Consider the following 14,330-nt stretch of genomic DNA (forward strand, 5'->3'; position numbering starts at 1 on the left):
ATGGAGTTGACAGATTGCAGTTATTTAAAAGTTACACACACATACTGACAAATCTTGGAAGGAACTGTGTGATGTGGCAAGGTTATGTGGAGCTTTCTTGTATTTTAATTTCTACTATGTAATAATAGTTTTTGTGTGATAAACAGTAGCTTAAAAATTCCTGCAGGGATCCCTGGGTGGCGCAGCGGTTTGGCGCCTGCCTTTGGCCCAGGGCGCGATCCTGGAGACCCGGGATCGAATCCCACATCAGGTTCCTGGTGTATGGAGCCTGCTTCTCCCTCTGCCTATGTCTCTGCGCCTCTCTCTCTCTCTGTGACTATCATAAATAAATAAAAATTAAAAAAAAAATTCCTGCAAATACTCAATATGTCCCTGAAGATCTAATTAAATGTTAAAATCTTCAGTTATTAAAAAAACACATCTAAAACACCCACTTCTTTCTTTAAAAGAAAATGTTTGCTGAAGAATTAATTATATTTTATATATGCTATATATTACAAATTAATAATTCTCTTCTTGTTAACTAGTTAAGCTATTTTTAATTTCCCTATTATATGTAATCCTTTAATTAACACCTTTTAAAATCAGGTTTTGTTCAAGCTTTTCTTTTCAATCCAACACTTTTTTCTTTATTTCCCTGGTCTTTACAATAGGAGAAAGAGTAACAATTTTTTAAAACTATTTTTAAGGGGTACCTGGGAGGCTTAGTTGGTTGAATGTCTGCTCAGATCATGATCTCAGGGTCTTCTGATGGAGCCCACATAGGGCTCCCTGCTCAGCGGGGAGCCTGCTTCTCCCTCTCTCTCTTTGCCTCTCCCCCTGCTCATGCTCTCTCTCTCAAATAAATAAATAAATAAATCTTAAAAAAAAACCCACTATTTTTAAAAACTGAAAGAAGTAAAATAAAAAATACCAGTTAAGGCAAAATGTATAAATTTACACCACCACCTGTCACTCCTCACCATTGCCACCTCCTTTTTTAGATTTTATTTATTTATTTTAAGGGGAAGGAAGGGGCAGAGGGACAGAATTTCAAGCAGATTTCTTGCTGAGCACAGAGCTCTCCACCAGGCTAGATCCTGATCCTGAGATCATGACCCCAGTGGAAATCAAGAATCAGACACACTTAACTAACTAAGCCACCCGGTGCCACAGTTTCTGATTATCTTTTTAGGAGAGAATCCCAGATTGGGTGTTACTGAGTAACAAGGGCTCCAATAATTTAGAAATTACACAAACATTAAAGGAAATTATCTGTGACAAAATAGAAAAGTTCAAATGCCATCCATGTACAATGAGAAACATTTGCACAAAAGAAGACAAAGCTAAAAGGAAAAACAATGGAATAGCAAAATGTTTGCAATTCATATGTCAGATGGAAGTGTGGGATTTAAGAGGAAACTGATAATAAATTTATTTGGACAATAACTAGGAACCAGTGGGTAAGTGTTTAAAAAAAAATGTGGGCAGCCCAGGTGGCTCAGCGGTTTAGCACCACCTTCGGCCCAGGGCGTGATCCTGGAGACCTGGGATCCAGTCCCATGTCGGGTTCCCTGCATGGAGCCTGCTTCTCCCTCTGCCTGTGTCTCTGCCTCTCTCTCTCTCTCTCTCTCTCTGTCTCTCATGAATAAATAAATAAAATCTTAAAAAAAAAAAAGAGAGCTAGGAATAAAGGTTCCCTCCCAGTTCTTGAAAGAATTGATGCTCTGATGCATGTGCTAAGTCTATGTTCTTAGTGACCACAATATATTCTTGTACTCAGATCTGATGTATATGTTACATTAAGTTGAGATTTCACGATTAAATACATAATGTAACTTAATTGATAGTGTATATAGGAATTGTGATTTAATTTAATAGGGCTGGAATAGATTATTATAAATGGTTTTACTGGATGATTTTCTTGTGACTGATAATGAAATGTTTGGATTTCTTTTGAGAGACTGCATACTCATTAACACTGCTTTGTTACTCTTGTTAATTTTTTGTTAGTGTTTCCTTTTAGTTGTTTCCCAAGTGTTTTGTGTGTTTTTTTTTTTTTTTTTTTTTGGGCAAATTACTTGTGCATCTGTATAAAACTAAGGAGATTTGTTTTACAGTATGGATTTTTTTTTTTTTTTTAGCAAGTGTTTATAACATGGGAAGGAATTTGCTATTGAATTTTTAAAATAAGGGCCTAGTGCCCATAGGCATATTTTAATGTGTGAGTTCTTTATTAAATATTTCATAAATATTAATGAGACTATGTGTTTAAAATAGCTTCATGTCTTTATTTTTAATTAATCTACTTTTTGTTTGAAAAGAATTGCATGAGCATAATAAAAAAATAGAATAGAAAAGTTTAAAATGAAAAAAGTCTCCCTCCTCTCCCCAACTCCATCCTCTCCTTCCCAGCCCCTAAGTCATTTTCTAGGAATCATTCTTGTTAATAATAGCTTCTGCTTTTAGTTTATCATATTTCAATCTTATAAAATTTACATAGGAACTATTGATATTCCACTATGAAAGATTAATTTAACATGAACCAATTACCCTTTGCCTCTGGATTTTATCACTTACATTTTTATATTTTTAAACATTTCCTAGTAGTTACCTTATGTTCTTCTTTACTTTAATAACATACTTAAAATGTTTAATCCTGAATTTATCAAATTTAATGTGGATCGAGTACCCACAGTGAAAAATGAGAACATTACTCATCTTTCTACTTCTATCTATCTCCCAATTTTTCTCAGTTATATTAATATACCTGAGTAATACTATATAATATTAATTTATGTTTTCTCTTTTCCATTTCTCCATTCAAGCATGTCATGGGCTCTACATTTTATCACTTCAGGGGAGGTTTTAGGACAAGGAGGAAAGCAAAATTAACTTGTCAAATTTTTCCTGGCTTTTGTTTTCCTTTAGCCTAAACTCATTGAGTTGCATAGGACTTGAGAAAGGGAGTGTGATGGCACAGAAGCAAGAGATGGGGAGAGGCTTCTCCTGGAGATTTCATGAAGGTGGTGATGAGAAGCTATGTGATACTCAAACACTGTGCCATCGTATAACCCTGTAAGGTGTGGGTGTTAGAATATTTTGATGAAGGCAGGACACTGGCACAAGGTTCCCAACTTCAGCTAGGACTCCCATATCATGTGTGGGGCCCCAAAGAAGCAGAGATCTGCTGCATTGGAAACAACCATTTCTTGAGGATCTCAGTTACCTGAGCACAGATTACTGATGACTAGAGGATCCCCTTTCTCTTTGATACTTTGGTAGCTGTTACTTTGGGACCCAGGGAGAGCAGAGAAATCCCAAGAATGTTTGTGTTTACATTTCCCCTCAAGCAGGTCTTGGAGGGGAGGTAGAAGGATAAACGGGATATTCCCCAGAGGCAGAAATTAAATTGAAATGTAGAAGATAAAGTGATATTTCTTACGTACTTGAATTTATTGGCTGAGGTTCATATCCTGCCACATAATTTTTAAATTGCCAAGGTATATGACATTGACATGCTACTCTGTAATAGAAGTCTCCTGTACTTTGGGCATTGCTTGCTACCCAAAGTGAGGCCAATAAACAGGATGTATGATATTATGATTATATAAGTATTATTTACTATAAAGCAAATATTGTGATTGGACTAATTTAGAAAGAAACCAAATCATATGACATTAAAAATTTGCTGCTTAAGGGCACCTGTGTGGCTCAGTCCAATAAATGTTTGCCTTCGGCTCAGATTATAATCTCAGGGTCCTGGAACCCAGTCAACGTTGGGCTGCCTGCTCAGTGAGGAGTATGCTTCTCCCTCTCTCTCTGCCTCTGCCCCCTCACTCTGGCTTATCCTCTCTCTCTCAAATAAATAAATCCTTGAAAATTTTGCTGCTTGAATCTTTCCTTCATTTTTTCTGGCTCTACTTAATTGCCATCATTATTTTATAATCTGATGCCTGGGATTCTCATTTCTGTGCTGAAGGATCCTCTTGTACTTTTTTTCAGATAGGAAGCATGAATGGTAAATGTTTTATTCCCAGATGTCTTTCTTTTGTCCTCATGCTTAATTAGCAATAAGGCTAAGGTTTTTTTTTTTTTTTCTTAAATCTCCCTTTTGACATTTGAAGACATTACTCTATTTTCTTCTATATTCATACTTTTTATCCACTTACTCTAATAGATTAAGGGAAGTGAATTGAAGTCTGTATTTTCTAGCATGTTTCTATTTTTCCTTGTATCTTCTATAGTTTTTTGTCTTATGACTATTGATGCTATGTTATTTGGTGCATAGATTTTTATATTTTCATTGTGAATCTTGCCTTTAATATTATAATATATCTTGTTTAATGCTCTTTTGGCACAAATTCTTAAGTTACTACAAGTCTGGCTTTGATTTTTTTTCTCTCAGGCCCCAATAATCTCACCAGAAACCAACCTGAGTAAACTACAGTGGTAGTTGTACAGCCAATTCTCTCTTTAAATTTGCTGATACTGAATCTGGATCTTATCTGAGACTTTTTAGAAAGAACATGCACGGGCTTTGGTGTCCCAAGATGCAATTTCTTCTCTATTGATTTTTTTCTACTCTATTGATTTCTTCTCCATTTACTTTCTATTTTCCAAATAGTTCTCAAAATTTCTGGTACACTAATGATACTCTGTTTTCTACTGATAGGGTTTCGTGCTTTTAAAACGATCCATCTTTGGAATTTCAGTGGGAAGCGTTGAGAGTGCTGTATGAATCATGTGTCACAGTCTACACCATGACTTGGAATCTTTCCTGTAACAGAATCTTAATAAGCTCTACATTTATAGGAATAAAACATTGTTTAGTGTCCATCCATTTTCATTTCCTCCTCCTCCCCCTCCTCCTCTTTCTTCTTCCACATCTTCTTCTTTTTTAAAGATTTTATTTATTTATCCATGAGAGACACAGAGAGAGAGGCAGAGACACAGGCAGAGGAAGAAGCAGGCTCCCTGCAGGGCACTGATGCGGTTGCGATCCCAGGACCCAGGGATCATGCCCTGAGCCTGGAAGGCAGATGCTTAACTACTGAGCCACCAAGGCGTCCCCATTTTCTTCTTTTATTCTTCAACATGCATTTGCATGCTAAAATAATTTATTTATTTAATTTATCATCCATATACTTTTCCTTAATGTTCATTAAAATTTTCAGTACTGTAATTCTCTTTTCTCCCCATCCTAAAAATGTAAAATACTGAAAAAATCTATTTGAATGATGTATGTCGAGGCAGCATTCAAAAATTTCAGTGTACATTTTAAGCCATATTAATGTTAGGTAGCCATTATAGAAGGCATAATTCCAAAGGGAATTATAGCAATTTGTAGTCAGAATATAGTACAATAATAAAAAACATATCAGTAAGTTCAAAGATTTGAGTAGATTACTTGCATGTCATTTTATTCCTTTAAAAAAAATAACACTTTTATTTTCCCCAGATACAAGCTTCTCATAACAAGAAATCCTTAATTTCTAGATCTCAGTTTCCCAGTGGTACTTGAGGGGACCCTGACTGTGTGTGAGTAAGTGTTAAAATGAGTGATACCAAAAATGAGGGCTCTAGGGATTCAGAGAAAGTTACCCAGTGGATTCCATGGGAGAACACAGAGTCCAGAGCCTTGGGTTGGACCTTAAGAGGGAAAAGACACAGAGGGGCAGAAGGAAGGCAAAAAGAGTACTCAGACCACATGAGGATAGAGAGGTGATGAATTCCAAGGTTCTTAATTTCAGGAGAATCAGTAAAGCGTCATCACACCAGTCCAGCCATGGCCACTTGTACAATGATATGATAATTCCTCTGAGATAGTGAGGGTTCCATTCCAGACCACAGGCACTTCCCTTCATGGAAATTGGTGAGAGATGGAGCACAGGAGTGCTCCTAGTGACCCTAACATGGGTCAGCAGGAACAGACTACAGCATCTGGCCAGGGGCACAAGACTCTGAGACCCATTCTCCCTCATGTTGGGACAGGTACCAATTGAGATCAGGCTCTTGTAAATAAATGATCAGATTAGCCCAGCAGATGCTTCTGTAGATACACCCGGGGCAAAGAGGTCCCATCTTCCTGATCTGTGGCTCTTAGAGCTGTGCTTTGAGGGGCTTGGGGCAGGGGGAGCAGAGAAGAAGGTTGTAATTTTATTCTTACACTTTCTTTCTTTCTTTTTTTTAAGTTTTTACTCATTTATTTGACAGACACAGAGAGAGCACAAGCAAGGGGAACAACAGGCAGAGGGAGAAGGAGAAGCAGGCTCTCAGCTGAGCAGGGAGCCCCATGTGGAGCTTGATCCTAAGACCCCAGGATCATGACCCAGGCACCCTTATTCTTAGACTTTCTATACATTGCCACCTCCAAGGCACTTCACAGCTAATGGCTAATAATATTTGTAATAAGTCATTTTTTTCTTTATATGCTAAATTTTCAAGCAGAAAGTTATATACTCAATTTAACTATAAATGATGTCATCATCTATATGATCTCAAATCCTCTTTTTTGAGGATAAATCTTTTTTCCTCCTTAATAGAAACATTAGCTCACCTACTTTAATTGTTAGCTTCATCGGAATCTGTGTAATTACTTTTCATTTTAGAAATCTAATTGCTTGAGTCCTTCTTTAAAGGAATCAAATAGCAGTAGGCAGACTCATTATGTAGTGGCAGCTGAAAGCCCAGAAACCATCATACAGGCCTGTATTATGCATGTGTCCAAAAATTTAGACAGACAGCTTCCTTATAGGACTGTAAGTCAGCTGTGTTAAAAGCATTAAAACTGAACACAACAACAGAAAATTCCAGAGGGAGTATTAAGAATGAGAAATTTCCCTCAACAGTATGAAACTATTTTACAATAGATATTTTAGCTTATTATAATAAATTTAAAGGATTCTAAAATTGTCATTTTAAGTTTAAACTACACCACCAGCAAGAAAACAGTACAATGGATGGATAACTCATGGGCATAATTACATTTTGAAACATATAGCAATGAGAATTAAGGAAGCACAGCAACCTGGATAAATCTCACACACACACAATAATGGGTGAAAGAATTTGCAAAAATGATTGATACACATTCATCCATTCATTCATTCTTTCTTTTTTTTTATTGATGTAAGTTCTTATATAAAGTTCAAAAACAGTCAAAATATATTTTCGTAAATGCATACATAGGTGGCAAACCTAAAGAAAGGCCAGAGAGTGATTAGAAAAGTCGAGATAAAAAAAAAAAAAAAAAAAGAAAACTCGAGATAATGGTTACCCTTGAGGGGAGGGAGGAGGATGCCATCAGTTGAGAAGAATACAGGTGGCTTTTAAGGTCCTGGCATTGTTCTGCTGTATGTCTTAACCTGGGTGGTAGTTACATAGGAGTTTACTTTGTAATTGCTCTTTAAATGTAAAAGAGGCATATTAAGAAGTGAAAATCCAATAGCAAGGTATTTTATAGTCTAGGAAGCCCAGCAGTTTACCCTTTGGCAAACTCAAAGTCATCACAGGCACCTGGTATTATGTGTAGAGTTGCCAGATTTAGCAATAAAAACAAGAAACTATAGCAAATAAAAATAGGGAATGCTTAGTTAAGTGTGAATTTCTGATAATGAATGATTTTTTAGTCTAAGTATATCCCCATGCGATATCTGGTCCCATGCAATATCTGGGACATACTTATACTGAAAAATAATTCATTGTTTATCTGAAAGTACATGTAACTGAGCATCCTGTATTTTGTCTAACAATCTTAATAATGTGGACAATTGCACAAGCAGAAGCAGTTCTCAGTGAGTGGAGTACCCAGAGAAGGGTCAAGGGAAGGGAAGAAGAGGAAGAAGTCTTTTTTATTTTTTTAATTAATTAATTTTATATTTTTTTAGTATTTTGGAAGAAGTGTTAAAATAAATTAGCCTGACCCTAAACTCCTGTTTGAAGAACAAAGTAGTTAAATTTGCTGAATTCACCCATTATTCCAGTAGTTCAGGAATAATGAATCCACGTGAAGTACTGTATAATTTCCATTAACAAGCAAACAATATCAGCAAATGCTTAAAAGATCCATCAGTGTTTTCCCTAAAAATTGTGTATCTCTTACTGTATCAGTCTTTCTTCTGATCACGTTAGAAGGAGAGACTGTGAAAGATGCCTGATAATGCTCATTCTGTGGCTAATGCTTTTCTAGTTAGTAGCCAATGATTAGGAGTGAAGTTGCGAGGCAGGTTGTTTTGTTTTGTTTTTATTTTACAAATATTCTGACAGCCTACTATAGGCCAGGAAACCATTTTAGACTCAAAGAACAGAATAATGAATGACACAGACATAGTCCCTTCCTATGAATCTCAAAGCCTAGGGCCTAGAGGATGATAAATAGATACATTATATGCACTTGGTAAAACATTATCCAGCAATAGTGGATATTTGCTTTTTTGCTGCCCAGCATTCCTCTTTATTTGGGGAAATCATCCAGACCCCCTTCTATATTATCTGGTTTGGGTGGAATTGACCCCCTAAACCAATTGCCACAAAGGACAATGCTTGAATTAAGGATGGGCATATAATCCAATTAGACTTGATCCCAGGAGTGCCTGGGTGGTTCAGTCGGTTAAGTATCTGCCTTTGGCTTGGGTCACAATCTCAGGGTCCTGGGATCGAGCCCCGCAATGGGCTCCCTGCTTAGTGCTGAGTCTGCTTCTCCCTCTGCCTCTCCCTCTGTGATCTTTCTGGCTCTCACTCTCTCTCAAATAAATAAATAAATCTTAAAAAAAAAAAATAAAAAAAGACATGAATTGATGACCCTATTAAGTAGAAGCTTCCGGAAAAGAGAAGCATTCATTCTTGCATTTGGTAATGATCACCAGGTGCTAACTTGAAAGGAGCCATCCAGATGACCAGTGTTATCAGATATACACCCCCAGAGGGCACTATCCATATGCAAAAGATGAAGTCAACGCCTGGAAAAGCATCCTGGTGACATTGTGCAGCCCTGGTTCAAGATAAACCTGAAACTTCCCCAACAGATTTTTCAGTTAAATTTAGGCTATAAAGTCATTCACTTCTCAAGGCAGTTTGAGTTTCAGTTTTTTTTGCCATTTGTAGCATAGAGTCCATAACTGATACAATGAAAGTTTAAGAAGCCATAAATCGTTTCCTGTCCATTCTCAACCTCCAGTTTTGTCCCCTAGAGATAATTACTGTTACATTTCTTTCAGACGTTAAAAGTATGCCTTTAATGCAAATAGGATTGTATTGTATGTGTGGTTTTACCACTTGCTCTTTTTAAACTTATGTTGTATCGTGGACATCTTCATTAGTCCATGTGTAATATTCTGTACTTTGGGTACAGAATATTTTTCGATTTTTAAAAAAGATTTTATTTACTTATTCATAAGAGACAGAGAGAGAGGCAGAGACATAGGCAGAAGGAGCAGCAGGCTCCCCATGGGGAGCCTGATGTGGGACTTGATCCCAGGATCCAGGATTACCCCCTGAGCCAAAGGCAGAAGGTCAACCACTAAAGCCACCCAGGTGTCCCAGTATCATCATCAATTTAATCTGTCTTTCATTGATGGAAATTTATTTTTTCCTTAGTTTTTACTCTGATAAATGGTACCTTTATACATATAGCTTTGTGCATTTATGTGACTATATCCAGAGGAAAAACTGTAAAAACAAAGTTATTCTTTCAAAGAGAACGTGCATTTAAACTTTTGCCCCCTAGAATGATTACACCAATTGATACTCCTCTCAGAAACACCTAAGAATGTTTCTCCTCATCATTGGTAATACTGTTTTGTCAAATATGACAGTGAAAAGCAGTATTGTTTTCTTGATTTGCATTTATTTCATGAGTATATACACATAGACACACATGGAGAAACCCATACATGTGTAGGCTATATTATAAATTTTTTAACTATTGTCTTATAAATTCCCCATTTCAAATCCTTTGCTAATTTGTTTTCCTATTCAGTCATTTGTATTATCTTATACATGTGTCTTTGTATATTACAAAAATAGATCCTTTTATCATATATATTTTAAATATATTTTCCCAAATTTGTTGTTTGTCCTTGAACTTTATTTCTTTATTCCCTTTTTTTAAAGTATAACATTTCAAATATACAATAAACAGGAGAGAATTATATGATGAGCACCTACATGCCCACCATCCAGTTTTAAAATGTTACCATTTTACAATATTTGCCTCATCTTTTTTCTTTTTCTTTTTTTTTTTTAAGAGTTATTTGCTTATTTGGGGGAAGTGGAGCATGCAAATGGTGGGAAGAGCAGAGGGGAGGGAGAGAGAGAATCTTAAGTTGACTCCAGGCTGAGAGAGGAGCCCAAAGGGAGGCCCCACCTTGCAACTCTAATCTAAGATCATGACCTGAGCCAAAACCAAGAGCCAGACGCTTAACCAACTAAGCCACCCAGGTGTCTCACACCTTTTTTCTTTGAAAAAATAAAATGTTACAGGCTAATTGAAGCTTCTTTTATGCTCCCACTGATCCCATTCCTATTTATCTCTCCCCAGAGGTAACTACCATCTTGAAGGTGACGTGCATGTTTTGGGAGCCTATATACCTGAAAACCCCCTCATAGGCACCAAAGGTTTAAATATTTTCTTGTCTCTCAGAAAAAAAAAAAAAGGCAGCAATAACAAATGGGTTGCTAACAGTTATTCTCAAGTAAGTCTTACCAGAATCTGCAGGCATCTTTCTAAGACACATTAATTTCACATTATTACAATAGGAAGGCATGCAAAGTTCCCATGAGAAGCTGTTCATAAACTGTGCTAGCCTTCTTATTAATGTTGCTAATAAAGAACAAAGAGGAATCTGTCCATCAAACTTGCCTCAAATGAGGTCACTGAATTATGACAGGATATATTATGCTATAATTTATTTTTACCCCAGAACAGGTTATTTTTAAAAAGTCACTAATACCTCTTTCTACTAACTTTGGAGCAGACATTAATTGGGGTCAAAACCCTTGTGTCTGTTTCCATAAAAGTTGAGCTTATGGCAATTGGGTGTGTTCAGATCCACTTGGACATTTGGAGAATGAAGAAATTTCATAAATAGAATGATGAAATCAATGTGGTCGTGTCTGAACATTGTTGCAGAAAGAAAAGACAATTAAAAATTCTTTGAATAGGGATCCCTGGGTGGCGCAGCGGTTTGGTGCCTGCCTTTGGCCCAGGGCGCGATCCTGGAGACCCAGGATCGAATCCCACATCGGGCTCCCGGTGCATGGAGCCTGCTTCTCACTCTGCCTGTGTCTCTGCCTCTCTCTCTCTCTCTCTGTGACTATCATAAATAAATAAAAATTGAAAAAAAAAATTCTTTGAATAATTTCTAGTCTTTTGATAGTCTGAAACTTATATCTTCATTGATAATTTATAAAAGAACCCAAACTAAATTTCGCCTCAACAAGGGAGTCACCTGTGATTTTGACAAGCACTTTAATCAGTATACCTCTATGGTTTTACACTTTTTTTTTTTTTACAGATTTATGTTTCTTTTAAAAATGTCTATAATTTTTGCAAAGTTTCTAAAAATTGCATGATACTGTGCATATCAGTCCACAATTCACTATGGTTATTCCAGCATGACTTCCAAATTTATCCATGTTGATACATGTAGATTGAATTTTTCATTTTAGGGGCACGTGGGTGGCTCAGTGGTTGCATCTGCCTTTGGCTCAGGTTGTGATCCTAGGGTCCTAGGATTGAGTCCCACATCCAGCTCCCCTTAGGAAGCCTGCTTCTCCCTCTGCCTATGTCTCTGCCTTTCTCTCTGTGTCTCTCATGAATAGATAAATGAAATTTTTTTTAAAGAATACTTTTTTTTTTAAAGATTTTATTTATTTATTCATGAGAGACACAGAGAGAGAGGCAGAGACACAGGCAGAGGGAGGAGCAGACCCCATGCAGGGAGCCCAACATGGGACTCCATCTGGTCTCCAGGATCATACCCTGGGCCAAAGGCAGCGCTAAACTGCTGAGCCACCCGAACTGCGCATAAAATAAATTTTCATTTTAACTACTGAATACTATTCCCTTTCATGAATTTATCTTTCTATTTTAAAATTAATAAACATTGATTATTCCCTTTGGTTTCCTCTAGTGAAAATAATGCTGCATTGAACACATTTCCTTGTGCACATGTCTGAGAATTTCTCCACTGCATTTAAGAGGGACATTGCTAGTCTGCGAGTGCTTCACACCTCTGAACTGAATGTTGCCAAATTGCTCTTCAAAATGGTTCTATCATACAATTTATACTTTCCCCAGCAGTAAATGAAGGTTCCTCTTATAAGGATTCTCATATAATTTCTGTCTCTGGTATTTTTGTTTTAGAGTTGTGTGAATTTGAGTAATAGTATAATTTATCAAACTCTTGCCTTATGGACTATGTGTGGGATATGTGTGTGTGTGTGTGTGTGTGTGTGTTCTCATGTTTAGAGGGGTTTTTTGGTTATGTTTCATTTTGGCAGTAAATGGTTATTGCAGCTTACTTGCAAATACAGTTGTGCTATTCATTTTGTTTCATAATGATAAAACTGAAAAAAAAAAAAAAAAAAAGCACTTAGTAGTCCAGGAATCTGGTAACCCTGCAGTATGATTCTATCCAGATCATACAACACTTTGCCTGCCAAATATTAAAAGGGGCTAACAGTTAAATTATGTAGATTCAAAAAAACTATCATTGGGAAACTGTGCTAACCACTGTGTGTAACAGGCAGACATTTTTTCATTGAGAGGTTTTCCCTCACTGCACAGAACTGGGTTATGTAATGTAGTGTTAATAACTGTATCAAGTTCAGGGTGAATAGTTAATCTGGAGGGTTCCAGTAATGATGTTTCTTTTCCCCAATCTTCCTGTCCTAGTTCTTCTGAATAGTGTTCACTTTGTTTTCCTTATTAGATCAAATCTTAAAGTTTCAGGAAAGTCCTAGGTGTAACAAAGTTCAGGCTACAAATTTTTGCAGTGTAAGCTTATCCAGGGCATTAAACTTTCTTATACTATCCCAGCTAAAAATAAATGAAAATTCCAAACCAGTAGAATAACCAGATGTGACATCTGCTGAGCTATCCTGTATAAATAAGCAATAAATTACAGAGTGAACAAGGAATTTGGCAGGTGTGGTAAATCAGGAATGGCTTTTTGACATAAACTGATATTTTTACTTCTGGAACAATCGGAGGCATTTTCTTATTTTACATGTTCAATCTTTTTTATAAGGCATATTATTTCATAACAGTATAAAGTGTAACAGCAATTTATGATACTATCTCTGAGTGTACAGGGATTTTTTTTTTTCCTTCATCTAAAAGTCCCTAAATGGAGAATTCTTGCCTCAAGATGTACATTTCTCCAAATTATATGTGAATTTTTTTTTTGAAAGAGCTCGACTACTTTAGGAAAGTTTAAATTTTGCATAACCAAAGTCATTTTTAAATTTAATTTTTATTTTTTTAACTGATTTTATAAAGTAATCTCTACATCCAATGTGGGGCTCAAACTCATAACCCTGAGATTAAGAGCTGCATGCTCCACCAACTAAGCCAGCCAGGTACCCCTCATTTTGTTTTTTTAATAACTCACAATTTTTAGAGGGTGGCATAATCTTTAAACCCTTTTAGCCATACCTGGGTTTTTAATAAGAGCTTAAAGAACATAAGTCTTCACTTAAGACACATGGAAAGACATGCCTAATTTACAAAACCTTCTTAGATTCTTACGGTGACATATTCATAATCCTGATGTCTCCATGGCAAACTCCAAGGTGCTTGGGTGACAATTGTGTTGTATTATCTCCCATTTATTACCTTTGGTTTTTCAATTATTGGAGCTCACTGTTTCATAAGTCTGTGCCTGCCATTTACCTACCGTCTGACTCCCTGATTCCTGACTCCATGTATATCAGCTCTCAAGTGAAATGTGTAGACTCAGACGCAAAGAGGGAAACGGCTGTTGCTTTAGATGATAGAGATGGCTTGGGAAGCAGGCATTTGTTCTGAGCAAGAAGGCCAAAGTTCCTTAAGACAACTGCTGTCACGGCTGGGAATAACATTCTACAGGATTAGTTTGTTTCAAGATTGACTTTAATAACTTTTTTTTTTCAGAAAAAAAATGAATGTTCAGACTCCATTATTCTTAGCCCATTGTCTTTTGTCCCCTTGATTACGTTTTTTTTTTTTTTTTAATTTTACTTATTTGACAGGGAGAGAGACCACAAGCAAGGGGGACAGCAGGCAGAGGGCGAGAGAGAAGCAGGCTCCCTGCCCAGCAGAGACCCCAATGTGGGGCTCAATTCCAGGACCCTGGGATGATGACCCA

General features: G+C 36.7%; 1 protein-coding gene across 1 annotated transcript in view; it reads left to right on the forward strand.

Moving 5' to 3' along the window:
• The window catches only part of FBXO34 (F-box protein 34), a 152,953-nt gene that overhangs the window by 14,382 nt on the left and 124,241 nt on the right, over nt 1–14,330 (forward strand). The gene's annotated exons all lie outside the window — the stretch shown is intronic.

The sequence above is a fragment of the Canis lupus genome, chromosome 8 (assembly GCF_003254725.2).
Source record: "Canis lupus dingo isolate Sandy chromosome 8, ASM325472v2, whole genome shotgun sequence".
Lineage (NCBI taxonomy): Eukaryota > Metazoa > Chordata > Mammalia > Carnivora > Canidae > Canis > Canis lupus.